Raw genomic sequence first — 15445 nt, 5'->3', positions numbered from 1 at the left:
AGGCAGAGCTGACAGCTCTGCCTCTCCAGGGCAGCACGATCTGGGAGTTTTCTCTACGAAAAAGCACTCATTTTGCAGCGGGATTGCGGTGATTCAACTGAAGCAATAATGTTATGATTAAGTTAAAAAAAAAAATCTGTATTGTTGCTCTAATAATAGTAGATGTGATTATCAAGATACAGACATCCGGAATGGTTCTGCCATCTTGCCTGAAGAGAGCATATCAGTGAATTCCTGCTGTCCATGGAGGTGTGATAGCGAACCCCACGTAGGAGGTGGTTACCAAATCGAGAACCAAAGTCAGAATATATGCGTTGTGAGGTTATAGCCTTAGGACATGTTCTGTTGCCATGGGGGAGGTGGTGGCACAGTGCACAACGGAGTGGCTTCAAGCAGGATGGGCAAGGAGGAGGAGAACAATGTTCTCAGCCTGCACTCAGCTGTAGTGATCAGTCACTCCAGATCTCTCAGCGATGCATTAAAAATTACAAAAGATGTGACCCAGACTGAATTCCTCAACAGATGACAATTTAGCCCAAGTCTTACCGCTTCACCTCAGTACAGATGCTGCATATAGGATAGAATAAGCACAAGTAGATTCATAGTTCAGCTTATGACCACTTTATTCTGGTACCCGGCATCTTTTACCAACCTATCAAAAAGTTTAGGATACAAGACGCCATCGCTTTCCACACGTTACTCAGTAAAAGCAGGTTGTAAGTACTTACTCCACTGTATCATGTTATGAGATCTTTGATAAGGCCAGTCCATGCCAGTCATTCCCCGCATGCCAGTCGGGATGCTCAGCTTGCAGCAGACCCGTGGGCCTCGGGCCCAGCATTCAATGTTTTGTGTGAACTTTGCCACACAAGCGTTAATGTGACGAGCAGAGCAGGTTTCCAGCTTCCTGCCCAGCAGCCTCTGTTCCTCCCACTGCGCAGATATGCCAGGAATTTCAGCAAACGGCAGGCCAGAAGAATATGGGTGGGTTTACATAACCTACACAAGACATTAGAATAGGACAGCAATAGACACGTAAGGGGACCATCTGCCGTCTCCATAGGAGATTGCAAAAATGTGGTGGGAGTTTACAAATACAAAAGAAAATTCTGGATAAGTAGAAATGTTAAAAGTGAAAGCTTGATGTAAAAATGAGGATGCTAGTGAACCAGGGAGGTGAACGATCAGGACTCCACAGCCCTGGAGGAAAAGAAAAAAAAAAAAAAAAAAAAAAAGGTTCAGATAAAGAATAGGTTTCCCCCTAAAATTGGCCCTAGACTATGGCGGACAAATGGCTGTATAAAGAATTAGATTGGCAGCGCCTCTGAGGCACAGTTAAAGTGCATACACACTTCTGATATTTCTGAACGACTTGTCGTTTGAACGACTTGTAGCTCAGACAAGTTGTTCGGACTTCATGTACACAATGAACAGGTCGTTTGATATGCTAATTTACCTCATTTGCATGTCATTTAACCAACTTGATAATGGACAGTGGACTGGATAGAACAATGGACTAGATTATTAAATGACTGATCAAACGACTTGTTTGAATGTCTAAGGGCGGGTTTCCACTTGTGAAGTGATGAGAGTGTGGCTACGCAGCCGCATCGCATCACTTCCGCCGCCGGCCACTTCCGCATAAGTGTATTGAGGAGATAGGACGCAGCTGAGGGCGGATGCGGGCGTGCGAAAATCTGCAGCATGCTGCAGATTATCGGATTGCACCGCTCCGCACACCATGCACGCAGTGGAAACTGTTCCACTGGCGTGCATGTGTTTCAGCACACCTGCGGTGCGATGCGGCTATGTAGCCGCATCGCACTGCTCTGAGTGGAAACAAGCCCTTAGTGTCAAACTAAAAATATTTCAAACAACAAGTCGTTGGTACACATGTACGGACCTAACTGTCGTTTGAATGACAGTTCACGGATCCGCCAAGCGGATCAGTCAAAACTGCTGCTATCAGTCTAACGATCGTTTGTACACATGCCAAACTGTCTTTCAAACAGGTTTGAATGAGAAGTCCAGAAATATCAGGTGTGTACGTACATTAAAGGGGCACTATGGTTAATTTCTTCCTTTTAAGTGCCTTTAACCTAAGTATTAGTATGTGAAACGTTGTTATTGACATTTTCGCTGATCAAGTTTTTTTTTTTTACATTGACACCAGCCATTTAAACCTATTGAGGCACGTCGGAAGATTTACCTTCCTGACGCCGAATCGGCATAATCCATCCTCATATAGGAGGCATCTGTAACTGTAAATGTGTTCCTAATACTCCCCCCCCCCCCCCCAATCCACTCTGCGGAGGAACAATCCAACTGTAACGGCACGATCGTACCATTACTGAGATGTGTGTAGGCTGCAGCGGCTTTACGTCTCTTTAGCTTCACGCTGCCCGCTGAGGACCCCTGGCACAGCGACAGACACCTATTGTCCGTTGCGTGCTGGTTACCACAGCAACGGACAACAATAGGTGTCTGTCGCTGTGCCGGGGTCCTCAGCGGGCAGCGTAAAGCTAAAGAGACGTAAAGCCGCTGCAGCCTACACACATCTCAGTAAAGGTACGATCGTGCCGTTACAGTTGGATTGTTCCTCCGCAGAGTGGATTGGGGGGGGGGGGGGGGGAGGGGGGAGTATTAGGAACACATTTACAGTTACAGATGCCTCCTATATGAGGATGGATTATGCCGATTCGGCATCAGGAAGGTAAATCTTCCGACGTGCCTCATTAGGTTTAAATGGCTGGTGTCAATGTAGAAAAAAAACACACTTTTGATCAGCGAAAATAAATGACAATAACGTTTCACATACTAATACTTAGGTTAAAGGCACTTAAGATGAAATTAACCATAGTGCCCCTTTAAAGAGAAACTCCGACCAAGAATTGAACTTAATCCCAATCAGTAGCGGATACCTCCTTTTACATGAGAAATTATTCCTTTTCACAACCAGATCCCAACTGATATTGTGGTGAAACCCCTCCCACAAGAAACTCTGAGGACTGTGGTACTCCTGGCAGTTTCCTGTCTGAACCTTGTTGCGTTGTGGGAAATAGCGGTTTACAGCTGTTTCCAACTGCCAAAACAGCATGCAGCAGCATCACTTGCCAGCAGTAAAAAGGTCACCATGTAATACATGTCAGAACGTAAATCAGTGATTTAAAAGATTTTACAATGGGCAAACACTGACTAAATCAGGTATACATAACTTGTAAAAAAATTAGGAACTTTTTTAGTACATTATTTTCACTGGAGTTCCTCTTTAGGTGACGACTTGTACTCTGCACAGCTCTGCAAATGATGTTGGCGCCATATAAATACTAAAAAGAGTGAAAACCACAGAAGTTGCTTTCTGTGCCCTCCGTTTTTGAAAATGGGGCTGAATTGCACACATGAACAGGTATCAGGCCTGGAAAAATCCCAGACACACGAGGACAGCGCACCTGAAATATTACAATTGCAGCATAACTAGTCTTTTTCCTCCGCTTTGTCAGATGGAGTCAGTTCCAAGTTTCCATCTGACTCCTGGATTTCATAATGGATCGTTCTACATGTGAGATTAGTCGTATTCACACAGAGATCAACAAGCAACTCTCCAGCAATTGGACAGGTGGAAGAGGACTGTGCACAGTTCATATTTACTTTTCACGGCTTGGAAAACAGTTTTCAGGAATGAACAATCGGTCACACTCCATTACACAAAGGGTGTGTATGGAGCTCAGAAATGTAACTGTACAGGATATAAATCAAAGGTTGCTTTCTACACACATTCAGCAAGACACACAATGCCAGCACTCCCAGGCTGCAGAATGGAAGCCTTGGGGCAAAACCAGCTGCACCTGACTACTTGTAACGCACTTACCAGGATGAGTGTATAGAACACGCAGGCCAACCCAAAAACACCATCTGACCAATAAGGCAGTGATAAACCTTTACCCATTCTGACCCCTGAACAATTCAGGGAAGCCCTTGCTGCCTTTTGATGAAACCTTTTTACTCTTTCCTGCGTTCCAAATACTTTGCGCATGTCAAAAATGGCCCCAACTTTTCAGTTTTACAAAATTGCCTATTTACCCACAAACTGGTTATTTACCCTTGCAATGGCCGTTTCTAATCTTTAGTTACACTGAGGTTTACATTCATTCTATTGTGTTTTTCACCTAAGGTGGTCTTTAAAAATAGAATTGTGCCAATTTGAGCGCCAGGTATTGCCGTAACTTTGAATATCTTTTATTCTATAAACGCCTTGGCATCAGAAATTTGTGTGCAGCTATTGACATTGCTTGCTAATGACAAATTGAGGCTAACCTAACAACTGTGAAATTTAATTTCCCCAGACCCTATTGCCTAGCACCAACTGTCCTCTAAGTAGGCCTAACACTAAACTCTAACCACATCCCCATGCAATTTTCACTTCAGATCCTACTTCAGTGTTCTCACCAGAAATTTTTTTCCAGTTGGGTGGCATGAAAAAGTAGCCGGGTGGGGCGAGCTGAGAGAATACAGGGCCGGTGCTTCTGTGAGCAACTACACTTAAAGCATTAGAGGAGGTGAGTCAATGACAGCCGGGTGCTCACCAAAACTAGCCGGGTGGAGCACCCGGCTAAAAGAGCCTGGGGAGAACACTTCTACTTCGGATTTAGAAAATTATTGAATTGGGCAAAAAAAAAAAAAAAATCAATCATGCAGCCACAGTTCCGTGTGTATGGATATGAATTGAAAATGAATCAAAAGGCAATCTGCAAATTCTGAAATTTGAAAACAAAAAAAAAAATTTGCATACATGTGTATGTTCACTTTCTTCTATAGCCAATACATTTCAGATTTGAATATCAATCTGATCACTCGTTTGAGTAGGATCTAGCATGGAGTATACCAGGCTTTATCTCATTACCTACCACTAAGCAGTCTACCCAAGCCTAACTGATGATTTCATTGTGATGATATAGATGATTAGACTCACAAAACAAAAGATCCGGATCAAATGAACGATTCATTCATGATCCGGACAACACTATGAGTCCAGGTTACGGCACCACAGTGCAGTGAATATTAGCCATGTGGTTAGTCACTGAGCATGTGCAAGCAGTCTAATGCAGCTAAAGCCCAGTATAACGCACAGCATGCTGCACTTTCCCAGAACATTGATTTTTCATTACTGTGCAGTGAGCTGCATTACAGGCTGCACTAACGTGCGCCTGTAATGTCCCACTGTGAAAGCAGCCTTAAGCAATTCCAGTTGCCTGGCAGCCCTGCTGATCCTCTGCCTCTAATACTATTAGCCATAGCCCCTGAACAAGCATGCAGCAGATCAGGTGTTTCAGACTTTAAAGTCAGATCTGACAAGACTAGCTGCATGCTTGTTTCTGGTGTTATTCAGATACTACTGCAGAGAAATAGACCAGCAGGGTTGCCAGGCAACTGGTATTGATTAAAAGGAAATAAATACGGCAGCCTCCGTATACCTCTTACTTCAGTTCCCCTTTAAATGGGAGAGAAGGGATCTGTGAGGTAAGAAAAAGGATACCGGCAAATTCTGCACAGATGTGAACATAAGGTTCTGTCCCTGCAGGTATTTTTTTATGTTATTTTTATTATCATGCTCACACACACACTATAAACACATGGCAGACACACCTGCTACTAATAAACACTGCCACATGATGCAAATGAAGTCTGATTTACACACCTACAAACGTTTATATAAAAGTGAGACTAATCAGCACTATACACACACATCGGGACTGTCTGGAATCAATTGCTTGTCCCTCATAGTGACACAAGCTGAGGACTCACAAGGCTGCAGCTTCAGCACCCAAACTGGCCTATGGCAGTCTAGACAGGACAGGTCACACAGGCAGGGCATAACCAATGAGCATTACAGCCAAAAAATCCTTAGCAGAAAAGCACAATTACAGTCTTGTTTGTACAACTGTATTGCACCTGTGTTTATCTGTACTGCTGTAGCATTGTGCAGACGCCAGGCACTGCATCTCATGCGTGGTGGGGTTTTGTTTGCTCCGCTAATTAGAACTGCTTCATTAAACTGTATAAGAACACTGCAGGCCTGATGACAATTATTGCAATGTAATGGAACAGTCTCGCCAAAGACTAATAAGAGGGGGGTTATCAGCACACTGGCAGGAACTTGACATGCAGAAATGATGGCTACTTTCTGCAAGTCAGCCGATTAAATGATCCCTTTTAAAGCAGGAGTAACATACAGGAGGTGCCTTAAAGAGACTCCGTAACAAAAATTGCATCCTGTTTTTTATCATCATACAAGTTCAAAAAGCTATTCTAATGTGTTCTGGCTAACTGCAGCACTTTGTACTATCACAGTCTCTGTAATAAATCAATGTATCTTTCCCCTTTCAGACTTGTCGGCCTGTGTCTGGAAGGCTGCCAAGTTCTTCAGTGTTGTGGTTCTGCTATGAACTCCCCCTTCCAGGCCCCTCTATGCACACTGCCTGTGTGTTATGTATGATTAGAGCAGATTCTCTCTTCTCTTTTACAAGCTGGATAAATGGTCCTCTGAGCTGGCTGGGCTTTCACATACTGAAGAATTACAGACAAGGGCAAAGCTGTTTGCAGGAAGAAACAAGCAGCCTGAAACTTCAGTGCATGAGAACAGAGGGGAAAGAAACACACAAATGATCTCTTGAGATTCAAAAGAAAGGCTGTATACAGCCTGCTTGTGTATGGATGTATTTTCTATGTGTGGACATACTGTACATCAACCTACTTCCTGTTTTGGTGGCCATTTTGTTTATAAACAAACTTTTTAAAACTGTTTTTAACCACTTTTAATGCGGCGAGGAGCGGCAAAATTGTGTCAGAGGGTAATAGGAGATGTCCCCTAACGCACTGGTATGTTTACTTTTGTGCAATTTTAACAATACAGATTCTCTTTAAAGTGTATATTATTGGTAGAGTAAGGTAAGGATTTCAGGGCTTGCCTGAGAAAAAGACTCAAAAAAAGGGATAAACGTTTGATGCACTTGAGACAACGCATTTCGCAACTGACAGTCACTTCATCAGGTCAATTAACGTGCCCAAAAAAATTCAGTGTAAGAGCCATGGAGCCTATGCTCTTACACAGAATTCTTTTGGCACGTTAATTGACCTGATGAAGAGACGGTCAGTTGCAAAACGTGTTGTCTCAAGTGCATCAAATAAATGTTTATTTTTTTCATAACAGACCTGAGTCTTTTTCTCAGGTAAGACCTGAAATCCTTACCTTACTCTACCAATATACATTTTGGGGCACCTCCTGTATGTTCTTCTTGCTACCCAATTTTATGGGGCGTTTGTTGCTACAACACAGTGGAGTACAACATTTTCTGGGAGTTGTGACCAGTAGCTGAAAACTAAAGACTGAGTGGAGACGGGACTTCTCCACTTGTATACAGGAGTGGGTGCATCTAGTGGTAACCCACGCTTGTGAGTATATACTCTAGCCTTTGTATCCTTGGCTCTCTACCTAGCAATATTACGCAATAGTGGGCTCCTGGTGTCAGTGTGTGTTTTTTTGTCTTCCCTAGTTTGATTCACTTTTAAAGCAAACCTGTGTAGAGAGAAGGCTCCGGATATCATACAGAGCATTCCCGGTCCTAGTAGTCGTTCCTGTATTTGCCCCTGCTGAAATTATGTGACGGGCTGAGTATTAGGCAGCCTTCAGAAGTACATGCGTCCCTGAGTTCTTCCGAAGAAGAGCACACCCATAATGCGCATGCACAAGCCCTGACTTGCACGTACGCATGCACTCATCTTCAGAAGTAGTCAGGGACATTAGTATTACCAAAGGCTGCCCGAGGAGTGCCGAAGAGCTATTCAATGTAGCAGGATAACCAACTTCAACTGGAGACAGTGCAGTAATGACGGAACGGACTGGGGACCAAGAAGATGGTATTCAGTACCTTCCCTCTACTTAGATATGTACCAGAAAACCTGTAAGGGGGGGGGATTCAGCCTCAGGGATTCAGCGCTGGCAGTCCGGCGCAGGCGCAGTAGGACTTCAGCGCACAGCATGGTTTACCAATCCTCGCTCCTGTGCAGGCGCAATATACGTTTCCACTCTGGCTCCATCATGCAATGGAGCAGACCCGAACGGGCTCGGAAACCCCTGCTCTGGCCAGAGGGGAAGACTGTACTGCGCCTGCGCAGGAGCTAGGCTTGGTAAATATTGCCTAGAGCTGTTCCGTGGCTGCAGGTCTTGGATCCCCCAGGGTGAAGAGGACAGAGGAAGTCTCATTAGGATCCAGAGGCTTACCCCTCCCGAGGTAAGCAGCCCAAGGGGAAGTTTTATTCCTTACTGGATTGCTTTAAGGTGTGCTTTAAAGAGAACCCGAGGTGGGTTTGAAGAATGTTATCTGCATACAGAGGCTGAATCTGCCTATACAGCCCAGCCTCTGTTGCTATCCCAAACCCCACTAAGGCCCCCCTGCACTCTGCAATCCCTCATAAATCACAGCCGTGCTGTGAGGCTGTGTTCACATCTGTAGTGTCAGTCTCAGCTGCTCCCCCGCCTCCTGCATAGCTCCGGTCCCTGCCCCCGTCCTTTCCCTCCAATCAGCAGGGAGGGAAGGGATGCAGGCGGGTATTGGAGTTCTGCAGGAGGCGGGGAGAGCAGCAGACTGACACTATAGAGATAAACACAGCCAGCTCTGACAAGCTGTTTGTCAGCAGCGTGGCTGTGATTTATGAGGGATTGCAGAGTGCAGGGGGACCTTAGGGGGGGTTTGGGATAGCAACAGAGGCTGGGCTGTATAGGCAGATCCAGCCTCTGTATGCAGATAATATTCTTCAAACCCACCTCGGGTTCTCTTTACAGTGATCCCAAGCGCTTAAGGCAAGTATCTGATTAAAAATCAGATACTTACCTTTAAGAGAGGGAAGCCTCAAGATCCTATTGAGGCTTCCCTCACTACTCAGTTATCCCCAGTTATTGAGCGCAGCCCCCCTTCCACAGGGGCCACGAAGCCTGCCACTCCAGGATTACTGCACAGGTGGGCTCGGTTGGCAATTGCGCAGCCACACTGCAGGAAGAAGAGCTGCCCAGCCCCCACATAATTGGTGATAATGCCTTGTTTCTAATCTTCTGGGGGCTGAGCTCAGCAACGGGGGACCAGAGGAGGGAGGGAAGCCTCAAAAAGATCCTTAGGCTTCCCTCTCTTTGGATAAGTATATGATGTTATCAACCTAAGATCCGCTCCAGTACTCGTTGAAATGATCCTTTAATTCCCTGCATATTTGATCACTTTGCCAGGAATCTGATGCCCCAATATGTACAAACATTTTTACATAATCAGACAGAATGGAAGTTTTGCATCTATCAGGGGCGGGGCAGGGAATCCCTCTCCCTGTGTTGACCTCCGAGATGGCAACAAATGTTGCCAATCTTAGGGGAGGGATGTAGCATGGCGGTGGGGGAGCAGGGGGGTGGCAGAGGCACGTCAAAAGGCAGAGAACATGCCTGTGTCCCATCTGCTCCCCCCAAGAACCACCTCTGGTTCTCTTTAAGGATGCATTTTTAACCCAGATGGCTCCACTGCTTTTTAACAGTGCATAAATGTTGCCATTGTCACTTTCTTCACTATGGAACACTAACCCTTTGGTTCCCACTTGTACCACGTCCATTGGGCACAGAGTGAAGAGTTTAGTTTCGGCTTTATTTTCACATCGCGTCCGTAGGCTGATGTGTTGCACCATAAGAGGCTATGGCCTCAATTCACTAAGATCATGCTGGAGATAATAAGGCAAGAGAAAAACTTACCTCCACACAGTAAGAGAGTTATCTTATCTCTTCCTTCCTTACGTTACCTCCACTGTAGCTAAAGTTACCTCCACTGTAGCTAAAGTTACCTCCACTGTAGCTAAAGTTACCTCCACTGTAGCTAAAGTTACCTCCACTGTAGCTAAAGTTACCTCCACTGTAGCTAAAGTTACCTCCACTGTAGTTATTTTCACACACAGTTAATGAACAGCCTGTATTAACTCTGGAGTTATTTTAAGGATTAAAGAGTTAACTTAAGACAGAAGAGTTAACTTTAGGTTTGCCTGAGGTAAAATGTTTCCTGAATACTACATGCCTTATCACCATGGTAACAACTCTAGAAGAGTTATTAAAGACCGGAGATAAGCTTAGTGAATTGAGGCAGAGTGTACCGTAATCTGATCTGCTCCTTCTCTCCTCACTGCCAGTGTCACATTCAGACATCCTACTATAGCTTTTGTGTTCATTGATGCATTTTTTATTACTTCACTTTAGACTTGTCACCAGATTATTTACCACCAACAATTGTAAGGTAATCCTATAGCGGTTGGACAAATCCCCAGGGCCAAGCAGCCTCAGTAGTATGTATTGGCTCCTACATTTATTTCTTAGTGGTATGGTTAAGGTATTTTCAGCATGAAGCACTTCTTTCTACAAAGCTTAACTAAAAATATGCTGTAGTAATTACTGTGCAATTAGATGAACTAACTAGACAGTACATAGTTTCCGGTAAACTGTATAGCAGTTGCCTGATGGGCTGACACTGGAATGAGCAGTCATTGTGTCCATAGGAAGGCACAATTTATACTCTGCATGTGACAACACTATTACCACGCATTGGTAATAGCGCCCATTCATACTCGGGCGATTACTGCTAATGGCCAAATTGCTGGCAATCGCTGACGCTTTTTAAAGGTCTACAGCAAGAAAAAGTATATGCCAGTAATCTCACTGCTGCGATCGCTGGCGATTTGTGATTACCCGCAACATGTTACATGCATCGCTTACTCACAATTTTTCCCAATTAAAATGTCAAAGAAAAGCTAATCACTGTCGCACAAAAAAAAAAAAAAAAAAAAAAAAAAAAACGCAAGAAACTACAGTAAAAAATATGCGTTCATCACAAAAATTGCTGTGCAAAACACTAGCGCTTATTGCTAGCGTTTTGCTATTGTCCATAGGCCCTAAAGGGTGCCACAGCACAACTGAGTATGGTTTCCAACAGAGGCAGAGAACAAAACAAACATTTGTTGGATCGCAGGATAATCACTTAGTACTGCATTTGCCATGTGATTTTCTTGTGCTCCCATTGACTTCACCTAAATGCAGCAAAAATACAGATGTTATATTCAAGTTGCCTTTAGTTTAAAATTGTATTGCACAAGTGGGAAAAGGGCACTGCAATTGGCTGGATAGTGTACTGGTTAAGGGCTTTGCCTCTGACACAGAATACCTGGGTTTGAATCTCAGCTCTTGCTGTTCAGTAAGCCAGCAACAATTCCATAGAGGAGACCTTGGGCAAGACTCCTTAAGGGCTCTTTGACAATAGAGGCCTTTTTCAGCGTTTTACCGTCACGGCCATAGTTTGCGTTTTCCATGGTAAAATGAAAGTCTATACACTTTCATTTTACCTTTCACACCTAACGCAGCATTTGAGCGTTGCTTTTTGAAGCTCCCCGGCGCTTTTTTACAGCCGACTACGGCGTTTCAATGATAGTCAATGGAAAACGCAAACTACAGATTAAAAAAAAAAAATATTTTCCACTGGAAAGTATGATCCCAAGTGCAATTGCGCAGTGTGACAATTGTGCAACCCACATTTTACAGTCATGTTTGCGCCGTGAAAGTGTTGGAAAGGGAGTGCAAACGCACAAAATAATTCCGGCATTCTTGGGGAGGGGGGGGGGGGGGGGAGGGGGGGGGCGGGAGAAAAAAAAAATTCATGCCGATGGGAAATTAGCACCGCTATCCACATGTAAATCTCGGTGCTGCTGCGATCCGCTTTTTGAAGCGGGTGACAGCTAGTGGAAAAGGGTTCTAAAGCAGAACTATATAAAGTTTTCTTCTGTGCTTGAACAAGATAATGCGCACTGTTGCATGCCTTGCAAAGTTTCTTAACTTTTGTTTTTCTCATTGTTGTATTCAAGTTATACTTCAATAACTAAAAATCCCTACCTTTAATATTTCACCTTCATGGCCTGAAGCAGCCCAGGAGAAGGAGAAACCAGTGGGCTGTTTCTTGGCTCAGCATCATATTCAGACTACAAGTTTACAGGACACAGATAAAGCAACAGCTCTGGAAGCCAGTCTCACAGCTGGCAAATTGGGCTAGATTGGGGGTTTAGGATTAGAATATTGGAGCAGAATGCATTCAGTCAGTGCTTTATATGTACGTTCCATCCTGTCGTGTTCAGGTGAACTCCCCGCACCTCAGTGTGACACCAGAGGAAATGCACTCAGCAGTCTTTAATGTCACAAAACACAAGACAGTCACATTGATAGGCCCAATAAAACAAGAAAGCTTTTGTATTTAATTGATGTTAATACCACCTCAATTATTTATGGGGTATAGAGCAGGTAAAGAGTAAATCCTCTCAGACAGACTATTTGTCTTCCGCTCCCTGCAAAGCTTGTGGGATAATGTAAGAAGCACAGTCACTGCACCACCATAAGCTGCTGGTACTGCTGAAGAGCAAAGCAGGGCTGTGGAGTCAGTGATCTTATAAACTGAGGAGTTGTCGGAGTTGGATGATTTTTGTAACGGACTCCACAGCCCTGGAGCATAGTATAGGACTGAGGGCCCGTTTCCATGTGTGCGGTGCGAATCGCCGTGGTAAAAATTTGCATGCGGATACGAATTTCAAATGCGGGTGTATGCAAATTTTCATGCAAATTCGCATGGATGACGAGGTATGCGAATTCCCTATTAAATACATTGTATGCGAATCTCATAGCGGTATGCGATTCTGATGGTTCTGCAGTGATTTTTTTCTGCACAGAAAAACGCTCAGAAATCCTGACAAGTGGTCCTATCCACTTGTATTGTCTATGCGAATCTGCATGCAGGAAATGCATGCAGATTCACACAAGTGGTAACGGGCCTTGACACAGTGACCACCAAATATACTCTGTGTAGAGGGTCTCCACATTCCAGACCCACTCCTAGGCTAAAACTGCATCTGTCACATCAGCCTATGAAAAATACTGAGGCTTTGTAACACACTGGGCATGATGGTATGACTTAACCTCCTCAGCGGTATGGACGACTATATACGTCCATCACCGCCGGAGGTCGACGCTCAGGCCCTGCTGGGCCTATTTTTGTGAATTAAAAAGCAGCACACGTAGCCGGCACTTTGCCAGCCGCGTGTGCTGCCTGATCGCCGCTCTGCGGCGATCCGCCGCGAGCAGTGGCGAAAGAGGGTCCCCCCAGCCGCCCGAGCCCTGCGCAGCCGGAACAAAAGTTCCGGCCAGCGCTAAGGGCTGGATCGGAGGCGGCTGAAGTCAGGACGTCGGCTGACGTCACTCCGCTCGTCGCTATGGCGACGAGGTAAGCAAAACAAGGAAGGCTGCTCATTGCGGCCTTCCTTGTTTATTCTGGTCGCCGGAGGCGATCAGAATGACGCTTCCGGAGCGCCCTCTAGTGGGCTTTCATGCAGCCAACTTTCAGTTGGCAGCATGAAACAGTTTTTTTAATTTAAAAAACCCCTCCCGCAGCCGCCCTGGCGATCTTAATATTAATAGAACGCCAGGGAGGATAAAGGACACCTGAAGTGAGAGGTATATGGAGGCTTCCATATTTCCTTTTAACACAATACCAGTTGCCTGGCTGTCCTGCTGATCTTTCATGCATCAGTAGCATCTGAATCACACCTGAAACAAGCACTTGACAAATGCGGTCAAACATCGGATCAACTAGCACACAAAAGGACTGGCACCGCTTAGTGTAAATTAAAGCTCTTTATTCCACGTGGGTGGCAGCAGTGACAGACCGATGTTTCAGGTGAGACACTATCAAACTGCAAGAAGCTTCTTGCAGTTTGATAAAGGGTGTCTCACCTGAAACATCGGTCTGTCACTGCTGCCACCCACATGGAATAAAGAGCCTTATCCAGTTCGGCCTATCTGGACGAGCTTCCTCGTCCAGATAGGCACTGCTGCCGCCGCCGGCTGGTGCGCGCGATCGGGCGCGCTCCCGCTGCCCGCCGCTAGCCCCCGATCAGTGAATGGGAATATAATTCCCATTCACCGATCTATCTTCTGCCCCCAGGAAACTTCTCCCCAGCATTTTAGTTCTTGGATGCGAGATCGTTCGCATCCAGGACTTTTTTCACTGTGGCCATCTTGTGGCCAAATAGTAAACTGCACCCACATACATTTATAATAAAAAAAAAAAAATTAAAAAAAAAAAATTACATTTAAAATTAGCAGTTCCCTCCCACACCAAAAATTACCCACATACACTGTTAAAAAAAAAAAAAAAAACACAATTATAAGCTTATAAATAGTGATGGACGCAAATTAAAAAAAAATGCACCTTTATTTCTAAATGAAATATCGGCACCATAAATTGTGATAGGGACATCGTTTAAACGGTGTAATAACCGGGACAGATGGGCAAATAAAATACATGAGTTTTAATTACAGTAGCGTATATTAATTTCAAACTATAATGGCCAAAAACTGAGAAATAATTAATTTTTCTCATTTCTTAATCTTCCTGTTAAAATAGATTTAGAAAAAAAATATTCTTAGCAAAATGTACTACCCAAAGAAAGCCTAATTAGTGGCGGAAAAAACAAGATATAGATTAATTGTGATAAGTAGCAATAAAGTTATAGGCGAATGAATGGGAGGTGAACGTTGCTCGGATGCATGAGATTTTCGGACTGCGGTGCTGAACCGGTTAATTACACTAAGGGCCTGTTTCCACTACACGCAGATTGAATGCAGAATAACTGACTCCAATGAATGCCTATGAACCGGTTTCCACTGAGGAGAGATTTTCCCATAGGTATTCATTGGAGTCAGTTTTTCTGCATCCATTCTGCGTGTAGTGGAAACAGGCCCTAAGCGGTGCCAGTCCTCTTGTGTGCCAGTTGACTGTACACCCCAGAAGGCACTGGGGTGGGATTTTGACACCCTGATTACTCTTTTTTTTGCTGGTCAGTGCTCCCTTCCCTCTGTCTTTTGTCAAACATCAGATCTGCATTTGCTTGTTCAGGGTCTACAGCTAAAAGTATTAGAGACAGAGGATCAGAATGATTCTCCCCCCCCCCCCCCCCCCCCCCCCGAGAATCTGTAACCAAGAATTGAACTTCATCCCAATAGTAGTTACCCCCTTTCCCATGAGAAATCTATTCGTTTTCTCAGATGGATCATCAGGGGGCTCTGTATGGCGGATAATGTGGTGAAACTCCTCCCACAGTGACATCAGCACCTTACAGCACTGAGGTACTGACATCCCACTGTGGGAGCCTTGTTGCATTGAAGGAAACCGCAGCCGATTCCAACTTCCATAAAAGCAAGCAGCATCTCCTTCCACTGACATCACCTGCCAGCAGGAAAAAATGTAAGTGTAATTCAAAGAAAGGAAAGATTTTTTTTACTATGAGCAAACACTGACTAAATCATTTATACATAATTATTGCAAAAAAATTAAGC

General features: G+C 44.5%; 1 protein-coding gene across 20 annotated transcripts in view; it reads right to left on the bottom strand.

The window, feature by feature from the left end:
• Nucleotides 1–15445, bottom strand: part of LOC137518061 (microtubule-associated protein 2-like) — a 261526-nt gene that overhangs the window by 225444 nt on the left and 20637 nt on the right. The window contains exon 1 of one of the 20 annotated variants that reach the window (XM_068235276.1): nt 729–875. The exons of the other annotated variants lie outside the window; for them this stretch is intronic. The gene's annotated coding sequence lies outside the window, so the exon portion shown is untranslated. Of the gene's footprint in view, nt 1–728; nt 876–15445 lie in introns of those variants that run through there. 20 annotated transcript variants of the gene reach the window in all.

Source organism: Hyperolius riggenbachi, chromosome 5 (genome assembly GCF_040937935.1).
Source record: "Hyperolius riggenbachi isolate aHypRig1 chromosome 5, aHypRig1.pri, whole genome shotgun sequence".
NCBI lineage: Eukaryota > Metazoa > Chordata > Amphibia > Anura > Hyperoliidae > Hyperolius > Hyperolius riggenbachi.
This window is presented reverse-complemented; position numbering and strand designations above follow the sequence as displayed.